The following is a 15366-nucleotide window of genomic DNA, read 5'->3' as shown; positions in this document are numbered from 1 at the left end:
GTTAGCTATGAAATGTGAAAATGATTTATAAAATAATAATTGTGTCACTACCCAACTGTTGCCTTAAATTAATGCTTTCATTGACCTATGAGTTGCAGGGGCCAAACAATCATCCAGCCACTGCTCTTTATTGTATAGCAATTTTTACTTTGAGAACATAGTAGTATTGCACACTGCCTGCAGCAGACTAGCTGCAGTGTGGAAACATAATTTCCTGCCTGCCAACTGCCTTTTTAATTTCACTAAGGCCATCTTAATAAGGTAACAAGGGCACTGACCTCTCGTGTACTCGTGATCTAGTGAAAGCAAAGGAAACTACAGATGTATTGTGAGGCAGAAATGACACCTTTAACTCATTTGAACATATGTAATTTGGTTTTCAGTCTCCTGACTCTCTTGCAAAACTAATACTTCTACTGCTTGTAACTATGTTTATGTAGATCTGACTTGGTATTTCCATGCAAGCTACAAAGGTTTCCAGTTCTTTTTGTATGCTCTTTAGTTTTACCATCAGATGTTGCCCTTCTCATAGTAGGCCTATGGGTTTATTGTTAGGGAAATACATTTGTTAGTGAGGAAGTACTGTATAGGTGTTCACCTAAGACCTCTGAGAAAATGGAGAAAATGACCCAAACAGCACTACATACTAATTCCTATGATTGTTATTTTGAACTTTCCCTTAGCATAGCAACATTGTTCTCAAACAGTAATCACTTATATTCATGAGTTTTCCTTGGTTCAAATTAAGTATTGTAGTTTAGTACTAATATTTGCATGAAATGGTCTGAGAGAAGGCCGTTTATGACTCAAGGTAAAAACAGAAAATATAAACATTAGTTATAACAGTTTAAAAAATCACTGGTTTTGCAAACTGGAAGTAAGTCTAGCCCCCACTTATAAAACTTCAGGGGTAGGAAGTTTCCTATCCTCAATCACCTAAACCATATTTTAATAAACAAAACTGTGAAATGATTAAAATAACAACTATATCACTGTAAAATATAGTAAATATTAATTTTATTAAATTAAGTCATTCATTGACAAAAATTTTAGTTGCAGCATTGTGCACCCTTTTTGTGCTGAAGACAGTCTGAATGTGGAGTAATGAGTGTAATTTTTCCTTATGGTATTGTAATGATGTACATCATTGTTCTTTTTGAATGGCAGTGTATTATTTACAACAAACTTCATCTATATAATAATAAAATGGTAAAACCATGGTGTCTGCCTGTTTGTTTGAATGTTCTAATCTCCAAAACAACTACACAAATTTTCATGGGGTTTTCACAGATAACTTGAGTGTAGTTTGGGACAATGCATAGGCTTTATTCCTTCAAAATCTGATCACAGGAAGAAAAAGATATTGTGATTTAAAGATATATATCAAATTGTCTGCTCAGCTTAGTACAGTAGTTCAGATGTTTAATCATCATGGCTTTGTACACCAAAGAAACAATAGATGATGCTGTTAATGTTTCTTACTCAGTGACAAGTGTATTTTTGAAAGCTTACATCAGTGACAGCATATGCCACAGTAGTACCTTTATGAATACAAAATAATAGCAAATTTACATGGCTAGGATATGCAGATTCACAGATTTCACTTTGTGTGTTAAAAACTTAATGACATTGCTCTGCTTCTTTCAGTAGGTTTTATTTATATTGGCCTTATTTCCTAGGAAAGTTTTTTACCTCAGTGACAGAAGTATTTTCAGAAGTTTACATCAGTGACAAATTAAGTGCCTCAATCTCATCTTTATGAATAGAAAATAACATTGAATTTACTTGGCTAGCACATACAATGCTTTCGCATTGTATATTAAAACCTTGATGACATTGCTTTGCTTCTTTTGATAGTTTTTATTTATATTCTTTGTTAGGAAAAGTGAATGTATTAAGTTTGCTTTGTGATTGGGGTATCTACTCATTACAATATGATTTTGTTTGTCTACAAATAAAATGCTTAGAAAACAGTTGAGTTTTCCTGAATACATCAGATCAGCTAAAAGACTGAGTCCTATGTGGTCTCAAGAATCCAGTGAAGATAATAATGTGAAACTTGTTGTGGCTTGGGAACATCAGGCTTTAACTTGCTCCTTAAACATTCCTTCTGAGAGCGAGACATGACATAACTCTAATGGAGAGTATCAAGCAATATCTTGCTCCTCAGAAACCTTCACTCACATAGGCTTTAAGTTACTTCTCTTCCACATAACATAAGAGAAGCAGATATTTTGATATGAAGCGGCACAGGTAAGCGAGTTTTCATACCTCGATTCCCTATTATGCCTAACAGTTTACCATCACACTTTAAACATGTACAATTCCCAGTGAACTTATGTTATGCTATGACCATAAACAAAGCACAAGGCTAGAAACTGCATGTTGTGGGAAAGGGGCGGGTGAACATTAGTGTCAGTTGCTTTTCACACGGCCAGTTCTACATTGCCCTTCCCTCTGTTAGTGAAGCAAACAAGCTCTTTGTTTATGTGCCAAATCATTATACCTCAAACATCGTACAGTATACAAAAAAGCTTTATAAGTCAAAAATAAAGTCCATGAGTATGGAGTCTCAGACACAGATATAGATAGATACTCACTTAGTGGGTCAATAAATATATTGTGAATCAGTAGTCAGAATTCCCAATACCTTAAACAGTTATCTACATGATGATCATGGATGAGCACTGGATATTAATCTTACAGCATGTTTTTGAACAATGAAGACATTTTTTCTTAAAGATGTGTTACCCTAGAATATTATTCATTTGACATTATTGAATGAGAATGTGCAAAATACGTCAACATACTGATTAGTATCTTGCCAAGATTTGCAGTGGTTCTAAGTGCAAATGTGGCTGAACTACATTGCTTCAGGAGTTCCAAAATGTCTTTTTTCCAGTTTAAATTCTCATCTGTATGGACACCTAAGAGTTTTGAAGTTTCCACCCTTCTTATTATTTCCTCACCAAGTGTTACATGTATCGTTGGTGTAGCACTCCTAGATGTAGAGAACTGAATATGTTGTGTCTTTTTAAAGTACATACATATTTTGAAGAATACATGCATATTTTGAAGAAATAAAGCCTGTGCATTGTCCCAAACTACACTCAAGTTATCTGTGAAAACCCCATGAAAATTCGCCTAGTAGTTTTGAAGATTAGAACATTCAAACAAACAGGCAGACACAATGGTTTTACCATTTTATTATTAGTATAGATGAAGTTTGTTGAAAATAATACACTGCCATTCAAAAAGAACAATGATGTACATCATTACAATACCATAAGGAAAAATTACATCCATCACTCCACATTAAGACTGTCTTCAGCACAAAAACGGTGCACAATGCTGTAAGCAAAAATTTTGACAATGAGTGACTTAATTTAATAAAATTTATATTTACTATATTTTACAGTGATATAGTTGTTATTTTAATCATTTCACAGTTTTGTTTATTAAAATATTGTTTTGGGGATCGAGGATAGGAAACTTCCTACCCCTGAAGTTTTACCAGTGGGGGCTAGTCTTACTTCCAGTTTACAAAACCAGTGTTTCTGTATGTATGTATGGTTGGACTGATTACAATACTAGTGTCACCTACAAAGAGAATTAATTTTGCTTGTTGCATATTAGATGGAAGATTATTTACATATATGAGGAACAATAGTGGACCTAAGATTCAGCTTTGGGGATCCCATATGCGGTTTATCCCCAGTCAAGAATAATATCCTGGGCTACATTCGTTGAATTACTATGAACAAATTTCTGTATTTTTTTGGTTGGATTTGACATTGTCCATTGGTTGGCTATACCATTAATCCCATAAATCTTCATTTAACTGCATGAATCAGAATTAAATGCCTTAGATAGATAGATATACATCAGTTTGTATACAAACTGGCACTATTTTCTTGTTTAATGCTTGTAAAATTTGGTGAGTGAACATCTAAATGACATTCTCAGTAGAGCAACCTTCCAAAACACAAAGTGTGATTTGCTAAGGATGTTAGTGTTGCTAAGGTTTGATACTGTTCTAGAATACATCACCATCTCAAAAATTTTGGAAAATGATGTCAGCAGTGAAACAGGTTGCTAGTTGTTGACATCTCTCTTATCAGCTTTTTTAAAGAAGGGTTAAACAACATTATATTTAAGCCTCTCTGGAAAAATGCCTTGAGTTAATGATGTATTAAAATTTCTGTAGCTATATCTACACCTACATCTATATCTACATCTATACTATGCCCTGTGAACTACTGTGAAATGCATGGCAGAATGTACATCCCACTGTACCAGTTATTAGGGCTTTTTTTCATTCCTTTAACTTAAGGATATGGGAAAAATGATTGTTTGAATGCCTCTGAGTGTATTGTAATTAATCTAATCTTATCCTCATGATCCCTGTGTGAGTGATGTGTTGGGAGTTGTAATATATTCCTATAGTCATCACTTAAAGCTGGTTCTTGAAATTTTATTAGTAGAATTTCACAGGATAGTTACTGTCTATCTTCAAGAGTCTGAAGTCTGCCAGTCCATTTGTTCAACATCACGGTGACACTCTCCCATGGATTAAACAAATCTGTGACCATTCATGCTGCCCTACTCTCTGTATGTTCAATATTCCCTGCTAGTCCTATTTGGTATGGGTCACACAAGTGATTTGTACGCAGTCTCCTTTGGAGATTTCTTCCACATACAAGTGAACAACAGTAGAGAACACACACACAAACATATAAACAATCCAGGTACTGATACAGGCAGTTGCTGACAATAAGTGTGAACATTATATGAGAGCAACTTATAAAGTGCACTTATAAAGTGGATGGTTCCATAGACAGCATGGCAAATGCTGTGCCATGTGCACAAGTCATGTGGCCCACTGCTGGCAGCCTCATGTGTGTGGCTTGTGCAGATGCTGTTGGCAGAATATTCGAAGTGTATTGCATTGACAGCCTAAAGCCATGGCACATATCCAAATATTATGAACAGGATTATAGAATCCTTAACCCCTTGGGAAAAGGGCACTCTGCCAGTGCAGATGTCAAGATGACTTTTGAAACATCCATGGCCTCTGTGGCAGACACTGCAGGTGATGATGGTAGTGGTAGCAAAAAGAGATTCAGGATGGGAATCAGTGAGTAGGGGCAGAAGTGGCATGGTTGTGGACACACACAGTGGAACTGGTACATCTGTGGATGGATGAGGCGACCACCTCCTCATGAAATACCATAAGAGAAGACCAGTGACAAGGCGTTTTGAAGGACTTGAAGGTGCTGGCTCAGCTGGCCGTAGAATAGCCACTGGCAGCGAAGCATCATGGGAAGGCCTGGCAGCAGGAACCTGTGGGCTATACCCTGGAGGAGAGGCAGGAGGTGGCAACATCCACAAGCAGGATGCATCTGCCCCCACAGTGGTGGTGCCCGTGAGGCCGGGCCAGGCACTGAGAGTGGAGGAGGCAGTGTCAGACCCAGGGCCCTCACTGTAGTATGAGTATGAAGCTGGTAACCATGGGGCACCACTTGCATATCACTAGTGAGCATCATATAGAGCCGTCAGCCTCAGCAGCTTTAGACCGTGGCCAGAATCCACATCAGTCGGCAGCCAAACCCCTGAGCCTGGATGAAGGAGGCAGGAGCAAATCGTGATGAGAGCTGCGCTGATGGGCATTGGTGGGCCAGCTTGAGGGGGTGCAGCAGGGTGTGTGGTTGGTGACCGTGGAGCATCTCGGCCAGTCTCTGACCCTCCACCAGTGTAAGACATGTTAAGGTGGTGTTTGTGGATGAGTCCATGATGTGCTTCTACATTTGAACCTTGAACATGCAAACGAGATGTTCTCCCTCACTGTTAGAGCGAGCTGAAAAAGTGAGCAGTCAAGTGACGAATGCCTTGATGTGCACAAAAATCGTGGAAGGCCTGAGACACAATCTATGGACCATTATCCGTCACAAGCAATAAGCCACTCCTTCAACAGAAAAAAATTTGGAGAAGGCCTGAATCATAGCCATGGCTGGTGTCAAAGAATGGTGGATAATTTATTAGATTAGAGAAATTAGATAAATTTGTTAGAGAAATTTAGAGAAAGCATCAACAATCATGAAATCAACATGAATCCATTCTCATGGACACGGTGGTGTGGTTCATGAAGAGAACATATGTTGGGTAGCACACTGTGAGCAGGCCACGACAAGATGTACAGTGTCACTTTTGATGCTGGGCCAAAGCATTTGCCAATGGGCCAATACCTTGGTATGAAAGACTCTCCAATGTCCCTTATATATGAGCTGAAGCAGTTCTTGCCCATAGGGTAGCCAGGATCACAGCCCTAGGCAACAGCCCATCTGTGGATAAAAATACTGAAAGGCAGTGACAAAGGACAAAATAGTTACACAAAGGATCAGAAGCCCTGCCTAGAGGGCTGTCTGCCCAACCATGCTGAATGAGGTGAACAAGCTGATGCAAAATCAGATGGGCAGTGACAGCAGCTGTGATCCCAGAGCCCATAATAGGAAGCACTTCCACTGTATATTGCACCTCGACATGTAAATGAAAACCAGGGAGTTCATCCTGATCAAAAATAGGATCAGATCTTATCAGAAGCCAGGACAGTGCATCGGTGTTGGCATGTTGTGTGGGAGGCTGAAAATGTATTTCATTGTTTTATCAAAACAGGAACAAGGCCCAATGCTCGAGGCAATGAGCATCTTTGTCAGGCAGAGAAGCAGAATGATTAAACAACAGAACCAAGGCCTTGTGATCAGCAATGAGGTGGAACTTGGACTCTGACAAGAACACACAAGACTTTTTGGGACATAGATGATAGCAGGCGCTTCCTATCCAATGTGAGAGTAGCACGGCTGAACAGAGTTGAGCATTTTTGACACATAAGCTATCAGAAGTTTGGAAACATCCTCACATAGATGCATGACAATGGCCCCAAGTCCATACTGAGAGGTGTTCATAGCCAATACCAGCTGATGGCTAGGATGGGAGGTAGCCAGACAAGGAGCAGAATGCAATTTAGATTTCAAAAGTGTGAATACATGCTCACATGCCCACATTCACTTAAAAGGAACATTCTAGTGCAGCAGCTTGTGAAGGGGATGGGCCAACGTGACCACACCCAGAATAAATTTGTGTTAGTAAGCCTTATTACCTAAAAATGCTTGGAGTTCTTTGAAATTTGTAGGGCAGGCAGAGCTGTGATTATGGTGATGTGATGATGTAAAGGCTTAACACAATCCTGAGAAACCTCAACCCAAAATACACAATGGATGGCTGAAAAAATTGTTACCTGACCAAGTTGTATTTCAAACCTGCAGTATTTAATACTATAAAAAAGTGCATAAGTTACATGATTGTTCTTCTGTGGATTCATTCATCATGACAGTGTCATTGAGATTGTTGATGCACCCCAGAATGGACATCGTCAGTTGTTCCAAAAAAGCTGAAAGGTCACTGGGACACTAGCCACCTGAATGGGAGGCACTGATGTTGGTACATTCCAAAGGGCATGTTAATCAAAAGGAGCCATTTGAAATCCTCATTCAATAGAACCTGTAAATGTGCTTCAGATAAATCAGTTTTGGAGAAAAACTGGCCCCTGGTTAGTTTAGCCAATAATTCATCTGGGTGGGGCAAAGGGTACATGTCAATGACAGACTGAGTGTTAACTGAAATTTTAAAGTCACTGCAGAGGTGTGAAGCTAATCAGTCAGTTATTAACAGTCATGAGGGGTGTGGCCACTCACTCAGTGTAATAGGCTGATGACCTGCAATGATGTCAGCCTCTCCAATTCTGATTTCGTTCAGTCACACAAAGCCAGCAGAATAGAGCACACACAGAAAAAGTGCCATAGGTTTCAGAGTATTGTGGGATGCAAAATTAGTATCACAACCTAACCGATCCAAGGAAAGAGATGACAACTTAGAACACAGAGAATCTGATTGTTGGTAAAGAACCTGGTTGGAAATGAGATGTACCATATCAGAGGTGAAAAAATCAAAAGCATTCAAAGCATCCAGATCAAATAAATCTAAAGTACCAGCATCATTCACTACCATAAAGCCAAAGAACAAACAACAGATTCATACATACTGAGAACTCTAAATTGCCCCAAAATTGGAATATACTGCTTGTTGTAACACACCAAACATTGAGTAATTGGAGACAACACCAGAGATCCCAAATCAACGTAAGTTTGTGACTTCAGTAAAGTCACGGCTGCGCCCATGTTCACTTGCAGTCTGAATCCTTTGTCCATCACTCACATTTTGATAAAACAGTTTGTTATGATTCATAAGCACTGGAGACACACAATTAACATCCATATCCATGTCCACTGTAGGGGGCTGTGGAATGATGCAATGTTATATGTCCTTTTTTCCTGTAGTTGTTTCAGGTTACCTAACATGTAGGGCACATGGCCCTGTCATGTTGCACAAAACAGTATGGGCAGTGCACTGCCATTGCTGTGGTGGTTGTTTGGCACATCACAGTCCATTGCATCCCAGAGGCCATGTTTGTACAGATGCAACATCATCCTCCCCCTTTAGAACTGACCAACACCCAATGATCAGGAACAGGAGTCACAGTAGCAATGTTACACCAAGCCTCAATCTTATCACCAGAAGGATGAAATACTTCAAAAGATTGAGCAATTTTTAACACTTCTGCCAAAGACAGATTCTTGCACTTTAGTGCATATTGCTGCACCTCCTTGTCAGGAACCAACTGAATGATGGTGTCAGGCACCATAGAGTCAGCACAGGAATTATGATGAGCATTTGTAACAAACTGACATTTGTGACTGAGGCTGTGTAGTTGAGCCACCCAAGCCCTGTAAGATTGGTGGGGCTGTTTATGACAAAAATAGGCCTCTACATGCACTGGCATGATGTGTGTGTCTACGATGATAATTAGCCAACAACTTACACATTTCATTAAAAAAAAAAAAAGGTAGGTTCCTGGAGCAGGGCTAATTGGCACAACAACTGGTAGATCCAAGGAGAAATACAAGAAAGGAATAAAGCCTTACACAAGTTTGCATCAGTGACACCAAAAGCGAAGAACTGTTGCCAAAGCTTCTTCTTGTAAGCCTCTCAGTCTTCGGCCACATCATTGTAAGGAGGAAAGGATGGTGGGTACACTGACATCATGGAAGCTTGCGTAGTTAGTGTGGCCAACAAGTATGTGATAGCAATTGTAAGAGCTGCTGCTGCTGCTTGAGGAGAGATTGGAGCAATGCCTCAATGGACAGAAGAACTGAAGAAACAATCAAATAGAAGGGTATGTGGAAATGCACCACACTCATCGCCAATTGTATTGTACTGTAAGTCACAAATGACAGCACAGTGACAATGAACCAAAGTTTGTTTTTCTTCCACATACAAGAAAACAGCAGTTGTGGACATAGATGCATAAAAACAGTCCAGGTACTGATACAAGCATTTTCTGACAATAAGTATGAATGCAGTATGAGAGTGATTGCCTGCTGCACTTTGCTTATGGCGAGGAAGGCTCTGTTAGGTGTCATGGCAAATGCTGTACTATGTGCACAAGGCATGGGGACGACAGCAAGTTGCCTCTGGTGGCTGGCCCACTCAGATGCCATTGGCAGAATATTCGAAGTATAGGATGCCAGTGGCCTGGTGCCATGGCATGTATTCAAGTATTGTGTACAGCGTTGTAGCATCTACCAATAAACCAAAGTCTGATATCTACTTTACCTACAACTGAGCCTATGTGATTGTTCCAGTTCATATCCCTACTAAATGTTAACCCATGTATTTATATGAGTTTACAGATATTATATTCGTAGGATACTATGTTTTCCATTTTGAAAAGTGCACTATTTTTTATTTTTGAACATTTAAAGGAAGTTGCCCATCATTCACCACTTTGAAATTTTATCAAGGCCTGACTGAATGTTTGTACTGCTTTGTTCAGTTTATACTTTGTTGTAGACAACTGCATCATCTGTGGAAAGATTGAGGTTACTTTTAATATTATGCACAAGATCATTAATATACATATGAACAGCAAGGGAGCCAACACCCTTCCCCGGAGCACACCTGAAGTTACTTCTACATCTGTCTGTGACTCTCCGTCGAAGATAACGTGCTCCATCCTCCCTACCGATAAATCGTCAGTCTAGTCACATATTTCATCTGACACCTCAAACAATCATTCTTTTAATAATAAGTGTAGATGTAGTACTGAGTCAAATGGTTTCCTGACATTGAAAAATACTGAATTTATCTGACTGCCTTGATCTGTGACTTTCAGGATGTAATGCGAGAAAAGTGTGAGTTGGTTTTCACACGATACATGTTTTTGAAATCCGTGCTGGATGGCATGGGGGAGGTCATTCTGTTCAAGATACCTCACTATTTTTGAGCTCAGGATATTTTCTAACATTTTACAAAAAACAAGGATGTCAAGGATATTGGAAGGTAGTTTTGTAGAACACATTTTACATTTCAGATGAGACAGGAACAAATTCTTAGTACTGTATTGTAAACATCATCAAACCCAGATGAGCTTTTATTTTGGAGAGAATACATAATTTTCCTAATTTCAAAATACAAAGTAGTTGATACATTCATATGATTGATTTTGATGAGAGTTGCTTTTTCAACATGCTGCTGTGATTTTTCTCTTGAACTGTTTGTCCCTATACTTCCTACTGTATATGAGAGTTGCTTTTTCAACATGCTGCTGTGATTTTTCTCTGGAACTGTTTGTCCCTATACTTCCTACTGTATATGAGATATGATTATTAAATATATTTGTTACCTGTGATTCATCACTGATAGCCTTTCCATTCAGTTCCATTGTGATGTTATCCTCTTCTGTGGCTGGTTGTCCTGTCTCTCATTTCACTACATTCCATGTAGCCTTAAGTCTGTTGTGAGAATTACCAATTTCTGATGTTATGTGCATGTTTCTTGATTTTTTGATAACATTTCTGAGTAATTTGAGCAGTTTATGTAGCATGCAATTACAGCAGGAAACCAAGTTGTTCTTGCTAACAGACACAATTCTCTTTTTCTTTCACAAAATAGTTAAGTCCTTCTAGTGATCCATGGTGATTTACTTGGCTGTTTAATGTCCTTTCTGATTAGCTTACGTGGAAAGCTATTTTCAAATAAAAATATGAATTTATGATGGAATAAATTAAATTTTATGCTAGCATTTGCTTCATTATAAATTTCATCCCAGTAATCTTTTGTAAACTATTCTTAAACATATTTTTCCTGGAGTCATTAATTATTCTAACTGATTCCCACTGAGGATTATGTATACTGCAAGGCATTATCTTATTTATCCTAACTAGGTATCAAAATCAGAGAGAGTGTTTGGTACTGCATAAACAATTATTTTCTTGAAACTTCCTGGCAGATTAAAACTGTGTGCCGGACTGAGACTCATTCTAGTTATTTTCTTGCTTTGTGCTTCACCAAAGAAAACATTATCACATTATCAATTGGGGCCATACTGTCTTTGTTCACCTGTGATGGAAAGTTTCCTACTAATATCAAATTGTAAGATCCAAATAAGGTCTCCAGATCATTTTTCCTATCATAATCCTTTAGAAAATCTACACTGAAGTCACCACAGACTTATCAACTGATTCTTGCTATCTGACAGAGAGCATAGTATGGAATCCATATTACTTGTAAACAGTTCAAAATTACCCAGTCACAGCTGTAAAAAACTAACACGAATTCTTTACAGACAAATGGAAAAACTGGTAGAAGCAGACCTCAGGGAAGATCAGTTTGGATTCCATAGAAATGTAGGAACATGCAAGGCTACACTGACCCTACGACTTATCTTAAAACATAGATTAAGGAAGAGCAAAGCTACATTTCTAGCATTTGTAGACTTAGAGAAAGCTTTTGACAATGTTGATTGGAATACTCTCTTTCAAATTCTGGAGGTAGCAGGGGTCAAATACAGGGAGCAAAAGGTTATTTACAATTTATACAGAAACCAGATGGCAGTTATGAGTTGAGGGGCATGAAAGGGAAGTCGTGGTTGAGAAGGGAGTGAGACAGGGTTGTAACCTATCCCCAATATTACTCAATTTGTATATTGAGCAAGCAGTAAAGGAAACAAAAGAAAAATTTGCAGTAGGAATTAAAACCCATGGTGAAGAAATAAAAACTTTGAGGTTTGCTGATGACATTGTAATTCTGTCAGAGACAGCAAAGGACCTGGAAGAGCAGTTGAACAGAATGCACAATGTCTTGAAAGGAGGATATAAGGTGAATATCAACAAAAGTGAAACAGGGATAATGGAATGTAGTCAAATTAAATCAGGTGATGCTAAGGGAATTAGATTGGCAAATGAGACACTTACAGTAGTAAATGAGTATTGCTATTTGGGGAGCAAAATAACTGATTATGGTCAAAGTAGAGAGGATATAAAATGTAGATTGGCTATGGCAAGGAAAGTGTTTCTGAAGAAGAGAAATTTGTTAACATCGAGTATAGATTTGTGTGCCAGGAAGTCTTTTTCTGAAAGTATTAGTATGGAGTGTAGCCATGTATTGAAGTGAAACATGGATGATAAATAGTTTAGACAAGAAGAGAATAGAAGCTTTTGAAATGTGGTGCTACAGAAGAATGCTGATGATTAGATGGGTTGATCATGTAACTAATGAGGAGGTACAGAACAGGACTGGGGAGAAGAGAAATTTGTTGCACAACTTGACTAGAAGAAGGGATCGGTTGGTAGGACACATTCTGAGGCATCAAGGGATCACCAATTTAGTATTGGGGGGAAGTGTGGAGGGTAAAAATCATAGAGGGAGACTAAGGGATGAATACATTAAGCAAATTCAGAAGGATCTAGGTTGCGGTAGTTACTCAGAGATGGAGCTTGCACAGGATAGAGTAGCATGGAGTGTTGCATCAAATCAGTCTCTGGACTGGGGACCACAACAACAAACAAATAAAAGATAGAAATTACTGGGAGCAAGATGAGGACTGTATGCTGGGTAGTCAAACAGCTCCCAGCCAAACTTCTGAAAAACAGGTGGTGTGTGCCGAGCCATATGGGGACAAGCATTGTCATGGAGCAGCACAACACCTGCATTAAGCATTCCACATCTCTTGTTCCGAATGGCACGTTGCAGTTTCTGCATTGTCAGCAGTCACTGTTTTACTCCTGGGCAGAAAGTCAATGATCATAATGCCCTTCCTGTCCAAAACATCATGCACATCACTTCCTGTACTGACACAATCTGTCTGAATTTCATCTCGACCACAGATCCACTGTGACACCAATGCATTGACTGCTGATGATATCACTGCTGAAATGTCAGTGCTGCTCCAAAACATTTTGTTTTGTGCTCATGTGTCAGGTTTTCTGGCACCCATCTGTCATACAATTTCTTGAACAGCAGGTGCTTATAAACAATTTCATGCAATGAGGTTTGCCATATCTGCAGAAAATGGCTGCTGAGCTCTGTAATCATAAAGTGACAGTTCCCCAGGATGTGCTGCTGCACCAGCTCAACCAGATGATCATTGATGAGGGGCGGTCACCAATTGCACTCTTCATTACGGTCACTTTAATGGCCTTTAGAAAAAGCCTACACCAGCAACGCACTATCTGTTTGCTCCTGATGTTCAGCATGTAGATCTGACAGACCTGATGATCAATTTCAATGGGTGCTATGTTTCTTGCATTAAGGAACCTTGTTACTGACAGTCTCACAGGTGGTGGGAGAACAAATAAGAGATACCATTTCGGGACACTGCTGCTGCTGCTGTACTGGGACCCGGCAGAACATGTCTGGCTGGCAATTGATTGTCATACCATAGGTCTGTTGCACATGCACAATTTTCCTGGCTACATATGTCTGCATTAAAGGAAACAACATCAGGAAACTTACTTTTTGGATGTATCTCGTACAGAAGATAACTTAAGAAAATGCGCAATGAGATGAGCAAAAATGGCACTTTTATTCCCAGACAATAATTACATTGTACACATCACAATTTATGATTCATGGAGATAATGAGGGGTGAGACATCTTCTTGATAGGACTTGTGATCACCACAGGTAGCAATTCATGTTCTGCAAGCTGCTCCCTCACTGGCCTCAAGATTGTACGGTGTTCTTGTGGTAGGGCATTCCATTTTTACAGCATGGTTGACAACTGCTGGATGGATGTTGGTCCATGTGGACATCCTGCAGTATGCCTCCCCAATGTGTCCCACACATTTTCATTGGGATTTGAGTTTGGGAACAAGAAGTCCAGTCCACTCACCGAACATCCTCTCATTTCAAGAAGTCGTCCACGTACACTTTTCAATGTGGTCATGCATTATCATCCATAAAAATGAAGTCAGGACTGAATGCACCCCTGAAAATTCACACTTGGGAAAGGAGTACAGTGTCACAATAACATTGTCTGCTGAGTGTACTGTTTTCAAAGATTTGGAGATCAGTATGCAATTGCAAGCTTATACCTCCCCATACTGTAACACCTGGACCACCAAAATGATAATGTTTCAAATGTTCCTGATGCATTATGTGTTCCTACCTCCTGCCATATTCAATGTTGAATGATGGTTTTGGTGGACCAAGTGTTATGATGTGGGGAGGCATAAAGTTGCATGGGTATGCTAACCTTTAAATCTTTTGAACATGGTATGCTCACTGGTCAACATTATTGTGACATTTTATTCCTTCCCTCATGTATATTTTCAGGGTTGCATTGAGCAATGACTTCATTTTTATGGATGACAATCTGAGATGGCATCAAACAGCATGGGTGGAGGAGCTCTTGCTTGGAATTAGAGGATATTTGGTGATGGAATGGACTGCCCTTTTCCATGACTTAAATCCCATCAAGCACTTGTGGAAAGCATTGGGTAGATGTACTGCAGCACATCTGCATGCATCAACAACCATCCAGCAGTTGGAGCCCCACTGGTGTATGAATGGAATGCCACACCACAAGAACTTCTTACTACATTGTGACAAGCATGGCAGCATGTTGCAGAACATGCACAACCATCCATTGTGATCATACATGCCTTGCCTTTTATTATGTCCAGGGGGACCATCATAAATCATGTTGATTTCTGTGCAATTATTATCTTTAAATATAGTGTTCATCTGATTGTGAATTTCTTTATGTTATCTTCTGTACTATATGGTAGCAGTTCTTTCTTTGTATGGTCCAAGTTTCATTGAGCTATGTTACTTGCCAGTGATGCAACACATGTAAGTTACTTCCATCCTTAAGTTTTGAACACCAATGTATTGTCCAAATGGAAACAACTACTGTAAATCCAAAAGTATTAAACTATAGAATCTTAACATTTCATCAAGTGAACACTGT

The 15366-nt window shown here is 39.2% G+C and overlaps 1 protein-coding gene across 1 annotated transcript in view; it reads left to right on the top strand.

Annotated features, from left to right (window-relative positions):
• LOC126252478 (putative fatty acyl-CoA reductase CG5065) overlaps nt 1–15366 on the top strand; it is a 328075-nt gene that overhangs the window by 240580 nt on the left and 72129 nt on the right. The gene's annotated exons all lie outside the window — the stretch shown is intronic.

Source organism: Schistocerca nitens, chromosome 4 (genome assembly GCF_023898315.1).
Source record: "Schistocerca nitens isolate TAMUIC-IGC-003100 chromosome 4, iqSchNite1.1, whole genome shotgun sequence".
Taxonomy (NCBI): Eukaryota; Metazoa; Arthropoda; class Insecta; order Orthoptera; family Acrididae; genus Schistocerca; species Schistocerca nitens.
The sequence above is the reverse complement of the archived record's forward strand: the minus strand, read 5'-3'. Positions and strand labels throughout refer to the sequence as shown.